General features: G+C 37.1%; 1 long non-coding RNA gene across 1 annotated transcript; it reads right to left on the bottom strand.

The window, feature by feature from the left end:
- Positions 1-2273: 2273 nt before the first annotated feature.
- Positions 2274-10275, bottom strand: LOC115495082 (uncharacterized). The gene is made up of 3 exons (XR_012055806.1): positions 10139-10275; positions 6775-6973; positions 2274-6576 (listed from the first exon to the last, which is right to left on the bottom strand). It is a non-coding gene; the product is annotated as an uncharacterized lncRNA (long non-coding RNA).
- Between the last annotated feature and the right edge of the window lie 12 nt (positions 10276-10287).

The raw sequence follows: 10287 nt of genomic DNA, 5'->3' as shown, positions 1-10287 counted from the left end.
GAGAAAGGCACTAAAGGTATGGTGAGAAGTCAGAAGTATGGTGAGAATAAATATATGATAAAAATGACTAAAAGTCTTAGTTCCCAAAGGTTTTTTTTGTCTAATTTTTATTTACATTAAGGTACCCATTGCAGCACTTTAAAGGGAACTCAAAAATTCATTTAAATATTTTCACTAAAAATGTGTTGAATTGAGAAAATAGCTTTGCTATTTTGCAGACTATACAAAATACCCTATGATCACAGTATGTAAAAAATTAAAGATGAACACTTCCAAATAGCTCCATGACTATAAGGGGTTTTTAAAACATGAACTTTAAACCTTTTTTGACATGAAAAATCAGGGTTCATGGCCTGCACTGTCTGCTCTGGAGAGAAAAAAAATTAACCGCTCCCTTCTTACAAGTCTCAAATATGTCAGCATGTCTTGGCTGCTTTCCCTCCTGCATTATCCATATAATTGACAATTGTGGAAATAAATTATTATTCCATTGTCTCAAAGTATCCCGGTGTTTAAATTAATTTAATACACATTGTTTCAATCAGAAGCAGAAAAAACACACTGGAGACAGAATTCTATTCCCAGTGAAATCAAATAAAGGTTTTGGCACTGCCCTCTGTGCAGACAGAACTTCTACATGGTATTTATTTAATCTCAACATGTATTTGTAATCATAATTTATACTATGTGTTCAGCATCACAATGGATGTTTTGGATTACAGAGCTGGGCCTAACTATGTAGGTAGTTTGTTTTGTGTTTTTACATACGGGGAAGTGTTAACAACCCTACCATGCCTTAGAAATACTTTGGGAAGCCAAATGGAAATGCAGGGGAAAATGAGCCCATATCTATTTAGGTATCTTTAAAATTATTTTCAAACCAGAAATGAATAATCTGCATTCTACCTCAGCTCCTAGATGGCCTTACTAACCAGCAAAAAATATTCTGGGCAGCACCTAACCCAAGAAGATAAAACAGACTTCCTGAAATACATTAAGACTGTGGAGCATAAAACCCCATATATATTAGATTAGAATTTTTCATTGTGAGGCCCATAAATTATAAGCAGACAAGACAGAAATACCAGAAGATCCCTATAAGGCTGACAAGTCACATAGCACTGTCTCTTTCTTTATTCCCGAGGCTACATACTGTTCAAAACCAAATAAAAAGTCATCCAAATGATTTATAAATAGTATGTGCCACAGAGCTGTTATGTAACTGGGTGTTAGAATACAGATTATAAGAAATTTACGAATTGCTGTCAGAATACTGATACAGTTTAAGAAACAAAAAATTGCATATAAATACTCTTAATAAAAGGAAATAAAGAAGCCACTGAAAGGGTGAAATCCTTTCAAGGAAATAATGCATTATTTAAAACAGCCTGCAGACTTTGTTCAGAGCAAGGAAAAACTACTACAGAGCTCTAATCCTTCTCTCAAAAAGGAAAGAAAAAAAAAAAAAAAGAAGTTATCATGGTTTAAGAGTACAATAGAGGAGACTCAAAAGACCAAAAGACAAATAAAACTATACTGCAAGGACATAGTAATTAAACTATCTCTACACAAATAAAGGAAGTTATGACAGAGGTCTCCACAAATGGTATGGAAAAGATGATGAGGGAACAATAACACAGGAACAAACTGACTCTTATTCAAATGGTAAGGAACCAACTTTAAAATTAACGGAATAAATATTTTCTCAAAAATGCCTGGTTGTGAAACCTGGTGCTATAAGATTCTATGGGTCAAAAACTATTAATAACTTCAAAATAGAATAAACAACTTCATAGTTGTAACTATGCCTATTATGGATAATGGCTACTATGGGATCTGCACCTGGAACATAGGAAGTGTGTAAGAATGATCACCCCACATCTACCCAACTTTTTTTTAAATATCTTTTACTGGGCACTGTCAAACATCTGGAAAAGAAGGATTTGTCAGTCCTATGAAGTACTTTCTGTCTCCCCAAAGCCGTGTATTAAAGTACCATGTCAATTCTAGCACAGGCCGTTAGTACAATGTCATTAATTTACATCAAAATATCCATTAGGTGAGCAGTGAGAGCAAAGTCAATTCCCACATGGAAATGGGGACATTTAAATGCAAGCGGGAATCAGAGGGAGCCAAGGCTAACTTAAACATCCCACACAGCATATGGGCACTGCAGGGAACACAAAAGCCTGCCCAGCTACTCCTTTGGCAAGAGTCCTGATCCTATAGAGAGAGCTCAGGTTAGGACACAACACACAAAACTTGTTCCTCAGTTTTCCCTGTAATAAAATAGAAATTCTAATGCAAGCTGTATAAACCTTTATTTTTATCATAGTATATTTGGGAGTTGGGGTTTTTTTTTTTTTTTCTTTTCCTTTTCTGTTTTATTTTTGTTAGTTTGGTTTTTGTTTTGGTTTGGGGTTTTTGCTGTTGTTTTGGTTTTTTCTTTGTTTTTATGTTGAAGAATGAATTTCATTGTAAAAATAAAAAAGTAAAAAATAGCCTTACATGAGTACACACATAATATTCCTGGCTATGGTGTAAAATGAATGCAAGAAACATTTCAATTAGAATAACGTTCTACTTTCATTTTACTCGAAATATTGGATTTCATTCTACAATGGGCAGGCTCTAACTAATAAAAGTATCAACAAATTAGTATTTGATGTTCTTCAAATAAAGATGTAACTTAGGCTATGAAAAAGTCCAAATAACTTCTCTTACTGTTATTTTTGGACAAAACTTTAAACTAAATTCAGGATGAATTCACAATCCTTTTGTTTTCAGATGAAAATTGGATTTCCTGAGAACAGACTATTCATCCAAAATACCTGGCCCAGAATTTGCAATACTTCCCTACTGCACAAAGACACTGTGAGACAAAGTTAAACAACACTTGCAAAAGGCAGAGGATTTATAAATCACTGTAAGAGTGAAAATAAGCCCTGGTATTTTAAGCCAACTATTCTTTCAAAAGCAAATGGAGATTAAAATATTCGATGGTGTTTGTACAAAGAACAGCTTGAACTTTGCCAGTTCAGAGCTGGCTGTACTCATTAGCACAGGAAAGCCCTCAGGCTGCTTTGCATGGAAGGTGTAACTTAGAACTGGATTTCTCCAGAGTTCTGAAGGACATATGGACTGTCATCTTCCAAAACAAAAAAGTAAAAAGCTTCAAATCTTGAGGAGATCCTGGGTGCCAGGAGGCTGACCATACCCAGTCCCCACAGGGGGAAAGCTGGCAGCCATGCACAAGTCCAGAGTGTATGATTCCACTTCCTTTTCTTTTTAGAAGATTCTCTGCAGAGCCAAGTTAATCTAGGCAAATACTAACGTGAAACTGTGGTCATTACCCTCTTGATTACTGAAAGATGACTATGCAAGATAACTACAAATGATTATAAACAAACATTTGAGGCATGACAGGCTCTTCCTAGGCTGGCCTACTGTATGTCAAGGAGCCAAGTAAGGCTTAATTCCGGCAGCGAATTCCAGCACTATGTCATTCCTCAAGTTCTTAATGAGAACATTTAGACTATTTGCTGGCAAAGGTAACAACAAGAACATGCTGTACAAAAAGGAAGGAAAAGAGCAAGCTGAACTAAAATGGAAGTGTCTATTTCCTATTTGGGTTTTGCAGTGATGCAAATCCATCTCATTAAGTCTCCCAGCTGAAAAGGAAGTGATACTACACACAGCTCAAAACGAAAAGTCTCCTTATATTTAGTGATGTCACTTTATCATTCCTTCAGGTGTGGCTTATAAAATAGGCATAAAGAAAGGAAAATGTGGAAATGGGAAACATTAGTGGGATGGAAGCAGTAAAGCAGAACTGCAGCTCTGCTCTAGGGTTCTGTGAGATGAAGACAGTGCTATTTCAGAATACGTTCCTTGAACAAGACATTTTCTCTTAGCAATGTTTAGACACCTTGTCACTTAAAAAACTTCCTCTAATTTTCAATCTAAATTTGGTCATACCCATCTTAATTTCTTATTACAACTTTTTTTTTTTTTAATTAATACATGCTTCCTTTCCTGTCACATTTGCTTCAGCTGGTATATTCAGATTGTAAGATTTTTTATGTTTCAGTTGCCCAGACTAAAAAATTCAAGTCCTTTTAGTCTCTTGTCCACTCCTTTCATTTAGTAGGAATTTAAAACATATTTTTACAACTCTTCTAAGTTCAATTTCTTGCATGTGGATTTCCAGATTTGTTCTGTTTTAAGGTGTCACTGACCACATGTGCAACACATGGCATTAGTACTGTTTTATGTGTACAAGAAGTACAGGAATGAAATGATTTGTGACTGGATTCACATTTTCCACAGTAGCAGCAAATCAGTGACTCAGAGCCACTCTGTCTCTGGCTTGCACACCCACTTCTTTAAAATTCTCTCATCTTCCACCGGACAAGCTCTGAGCTTTTATCAGGGAGCCTTTCCCATTAGGCTCTAACACACGACCTTGTATTTTATATTGCATCCCATTTTATTTCTCTATGCCTCAAGCTCATCCAATTAGTTCAGTACAACACCACACTACAGGAACTATTTCTCAACTTTGTGATGCCAACAGAGCTCATTAGCAAGTTCTAGGTTTTGTGCCAGGATCACTAATGAAAAAATTGAGTTTAAATATCAATTTTCAGACAGAGCTCCAACTTCCCCCTGCCATTAAGTGTACCATATTGCTACCTTTTCCTCTGGGCTATTTCTTTGCCCATCTGACACTTACCTTAAAAATTTCCCTTTTCTTCAGTGTGACAAGTTTGTTTATCTAGAAAAGAAGTTACTCTAGAAAGCAGGCATGTCTGGCATGATCTGTCTATGGCAAAAAAAAAAAAAAAAAGTTTTATCCTATTTACTTCCATATTTTTTTCTCTAAGAAGTCATCATCATATTAAAATACTATGTTTTAACACTGTTACATTTTACTTGGCTATAGACTGAGATGCATGAGGAAGGGACTCAACTCATGTATTTCAAACCAAATCTTCCTCAGTTTCTAACCCAGGACAAAATACAAAACATTTTTTGCATTCTATTATCTGAAGTATTCAATGTATTTTTTTTTCAATGAGACAGAATATATATTATGTAATGTCAGTCAGTATATTATTTCTCATTTTATAATCACTAAATTCTTCTCTTTTGTTTTCATTTTTACCTCATGTTGGGTTTCACCCTGAAAGTTCAATTCAACCACAGGAGTTGTCCGTATGAATCAGACCTCTCTTGCTTTACTTTTTCTGTTGCAGACATCCATTCTTATTGGTTTACATGCTAGGAGGAAGCAATAAATGAGACCTGGAAACTTGTAAGGATTGTTGAAGACTGATGCAACACAAACAAAGATCACCATAAAAACTTTATTTTTTCAAGAACATCCAAATGAGGACACAATTTTAAACAGTTGTCAGACATATACAGCATGCACAGAATTTTCTTATACTTCAACTGTTCCAACAACTAACTTTAAAAACTGAAATCCTTTCCTATTTTAGGCTATCCTATTGCATTGTTGTTCCACAGAAGTAGATTATTGGACTGGAAACTGGATTATCCAAGAGGAAAAATATTCAGTTGCAAGACTTATGCAACCCCCACCCTTTTCCTTGTTCCTAAAGAATGAAAAAAAATCAAGAACACAGAGACCTTGTTCCAGGCCCATTATCATCAAAATCTGGAGAAGAATGCAAACCAATGTTTCTTTTTCTAAGGGTGAAATTCTAGATGACTTCAATGAAATTGCTTTTGCCACCCCACTGAACACTGTAGCCCTTGAAAGCTACCAGAAAAATTTGTATAGTCAGGCTAATATACAATGAATAAGAGGAAAATATCTTGTGTTTATTCCTGCACCTACAGGAAGAAAAGTTTAAAAAAGGTGGCTGTGCTCTTTGAAAGTGTCCACAGCTAACTGAGAGGAGGAGGAAAAAGATCAAACTCGAGCAGAAATGCTAGGCAGGTTTTTTTAACCTAGGTAAAATAAACCACCACTTAACACTCCCATTGCTTCTGAAGCCTCACTTGGAGCTTTTAAGATGAAAAAAGACAGTGATATTTTTTTCAGACAGGATCCATTTTCTTCTCCTTTCATTCATGCCTTCTAATGTCCTCAATTTACATGTATAAATTTTAGGCTGTATGCAGGATGTGGGAATGAGATCAATTGGATGACTAAGCTTCATGTGACACTTGCTACAGACTATATGAGGAAAACACTGCTGGAGTGTGTTTAAAAGAAATGTTGTGGGAATAAGGTGTTCATAGTAGGGAAGATTTGAGCACTGGAATGGAGTTAGGTAAAGTTTCCCATAAGAAAACACATTCTCATGTGGTTTACTGCAAGATGAAGATATATTTTTCATTTATTCTGCTCTTGTTTTGGATAATTTTGTGGCAATACCGCTGAGCATGCAGCCTAGAGCACTTGGGCTAAAGGGCTTCCCTTCAGAAGCCATAGCAAATGCATATAATTGCTATTTGATGTCACAAATAATAAAAATACTACTTTTCACTGGTTCTTCTCCACCTTCACGGCACTCTATCCTACCAGGGTGTTTTCCTCAACTCCTGCAGAATTATGCAGAGCACTGAGCCAATCACTCAATGAAAAAGCACTGCTCCTGAAGACAAGCAACTGCAAGAACATCTTAGAATTTGAAAGATTTTTTTGTCTTTTCCAGGCAGAACTGTTTAAACATATGATCTGACAGTACCCCAAAGGCTTAGAGAATGTGGGAAAATCACATATTCTGAAGTAACCCTTACCTTACTTAATGAAACTTTATCCTGCTACAGCCTAGGCAGAATAGGGCCCAGTGCTCCTGGTATCTTTCAAACTATATTTTCTTCTAGAAGAATGATTCTTTTTATCCTTTTTTTCTCCTGAGAAGAGTAGCACAGCCTCAAACACTCTCTTCAGAGCTCAGTAATTACTTCACAACAACAAGATGGCAGTTCCCATCCACTGGAATTAAACAAGATTTTCATTTAAAATGGCATTATCTCAAAAGTGTCTTAAAGTAAGTGCTAAATGGTACTTGATCACATAAAGATTGTTTATGATAGGCCAGTAAAACAGACTGGACCATAACAGGCAATATAGTGTAGTGCTGAATTAAATGCAGTGAAAACACTTGAAAAGAGATGTAACTAATAAAGCACGCCTTAAATTCTGTATTGGCTTGTGGAATTTTCTGCCTCAGACCTTACACATAATTTTCTAATTTAACTTTTGCAAAATACTCCAGTAAGTACAGACACAGTTCCCATTAAGTACATAATGTTGATTTCACATGATGTACAGCTCCCAATAAAGGAGAAAGATCCATGCAGAAGACAAGAGCAGTAATGACAAAATCAATGACTTAATAAAATATTGCTTAACTATTTTTCAAAAAAACCCACAAACCTTAGTATTGTACCCTTCCAAGAAGAATTAGAGGAGCAAAATTTTTTATGAAACATTTGAACATGAAGAGGATAACAGTTGATTGAAAAGGTTGTTGTAAACTTGTTCAAAGCATTAGGAATAAATAAGAAAGAAATTAGAGAACAGGTGTTCCAGTACAGCTACAGGTATGAAAATACTAATCAAAAATGCATATTAAAAGAAAAAAATACACAACATAATTACTTCAGATGAAGAAGTCAGAATTTATTTACAGAAAAACCACTGGCAACAAGATTAGACATTACCCTGGAACCGGAAAATGGTAACACCAAAATAAACCCTTGTGTGTCTCTGTAAAACACAGATCTGTAGCTCAGTCATTGATGAAAATGATATGTGATGTCTGCAACACTGAGGAAAAACATTTCATGCAATTAATTACCTTTGAACATTTTGATGTCTCCCAACTATGTTAAGACTTTTCTTTTGGCATGTAGCTATTCACAAATGTGTTTTACCCTGGAATGGACATGTGCAAACTCGCAATGCCCTGGATGTTCTTAAGGATCTGGACAAGTTCCGCCTCCTTTCCCTCCCATCTTGGTGTTTTTTGTCACATCCTGAACCCACCTCCTTCAACCCCTCTCCTGCAAGTTTAGCACCTCTTCAGCTCTCCATCAACCCTCCAGTGTAACCATCTATTTATTGATAATACCAAAGTGTACTCATAAACCCAGAGAAACATTCCTGTGCATCGTGCCTAGCACATATCCTGCACTGCCACAAACAGCAGCAGGAAATCATTTGCCCTGGTAGCATTGTTTTGTACAATTTATTCTAATTTTAAAATTCTTCTGCTACCTCATTTAGGGCTTCCTGTGCTGCACCTGTGCCACTCTCTGCCTGAACTGTGTGTGGAAGGCTCTGTTAAGATTCAGTGCTAGAGAATCCTAAAATATGCTATAATTAAAGCTCACAGACCACACTTACTCCGGGAGAAAAAAAAAGGAACAGAAGAAACCAATATAAATCCTAAAGGAACTTCTAAAGATTAGTGGTGAAAAACAAATCCATGCTGAAGAAAGGGCAGAGGCAAACATGAAAAGCAGAGTTCAGGGAAAGCAAAAATATCAAAATGAAGTCATAATCCCACTTTGGGACACACAGATGCCTTTGCTTGACTGGCTTTGCAAAGAAGTAACACAGGGATCAAGAACTGAACTGATGCTACACAAAACAATGGGCAGAATGCTTTTTAAGGGTGTACAGTAACAAGATGCACGGACGCAAAATTAGATTTTTAATTGCTATGTTAACAGACTGACTTTCAACATATTTTTACCCTTAAGTTTCTAGTAAGTATCCTTCAATGAATAGTTAAGAAAGAACTATGCAAAAAAGTAGAGCCATGATACTGTACGAATCTTTGAACAATGGATCAGATATTCAATTCCCTTAAAAAAAAATCACAAATTCTATGGAATTTTTAAGAAAACAAGAGAAAAAAAAGGCATCCATTAAAAACTAAAATCCATCCAGTTAAAACATCCTAACGCCTCAAGAAAAAACATTTTCTACAAATCCTGTAGTAAGTAATTCCAATTTGTGAACATGACTCTACAAATCACTGAAAAATTTTGGCTATCTGTTGATCTATCTAGCTATTTCTATATATGTAAGACAGAAGTCTGTAAAATTCACTGAAAATCTTGCCAAAGAATCACCAAAAAGCTGTTGGAAAACACTGGAGAGTGAACCTGCTAACATAGCTTTGCTAATGGGGCTTTTACACCGACAATATAATGGAAGAAACAGTAGCAAAAAGTAACCTGAGGAAAATGTATCCATTAAAATAAAATGGAATACAAGAACAACAAAATGTCGTATTTAAACTAGTGAGCTAATTTGATGCCGTGCCTTGTATTCCACACAGTCATTTTGCAATCTGGATGACCTAAAGTAGACGCAGAAAGGGAACTCTACAGGGAAATAATTTTATTTGCTATTGCAGAAGATACTGTTGGAAAACTGAACATGCTCTGAGGCACAGAAGCACGTTTCCATTCCTAGAAGACTATCAGAAAGGCAATTGGAAGAGAAAAAATACAAGTTATATCCATCAGCATGTGCCAAGGATTGATGCTGGGTGTGGTAGCACCTAAAAAAGCATCGCTAACCTAGAAATGAACTGTGATCGTGAAATCTACATGTTTATCCAGGAAAAAAAACCATAATAGTGGAATATAAAAGGTACTTGAGCAACTAGAAATACGAGCATTTGTGGATACAGAATTCCTATCTCAAATAACAAAAGGAAACACCACTCCCTGGCCAACATAATAGATTAGATAAAAATCAGAGGGAACACAACTTTGGGGCAGTGACTCTGGGGCAGGTGATAGATAAATTAACAATCACACAGGATCTTTGCAGACCGAATGGAAGCGAAACGCAACTCTGAGGTGGATATACACTTGTGTGGGGTCTGGCTCACAAGCCACTTTTATGCCAGTGCTATTCCATGGGCACCTCAGGGAAAGTACGGCCAGATATCCTAGAATGGGAACTGGAAAACAATTGCTGGAAAAAACAAGCGCCGCCGCGCTTATATTAACGGGTTGTGAACTCCAAACCCGAGCACCTGAGGGGCACCCTCGGCGCCCTTTAAACCGAGGACGCCTGTGCCCTCGAACCGTGAGCAGGCGGGGAGGGAGCAGCGGGGTTGTGACAGCCCCTTACCTGGCCGCGGCTCCCCCCGCACCTTCGGCAGGACGCGGAGATCCGAGTCCCGCCCCCGCTCCCGCCCCAGCGCCTCAGGCGCCATCGCGGCCCCTCAGGCGCACCCCGACCCCGCGCGCCTTCCCGCGCGCGCCCCGCGCACGCGCAAT

Source organism: Taeniopygia guttata, chromosome 4 (genome assembly GCF_048771995.1).
Source record: "Taeniopygia guttata chromosome 4, bTaeGut7.mat, whole genome shotgun sequence".
Classification (NCBI taxonomy): Eukaryota; Metazoa; Chordata; class Aves; order Passeriformes; family Estrildidae; genus Taeniopygia; species Taeniopygia guttata.
This window is presented reverse-complemented; position numbering and strand designations above follow the sequence as displayed.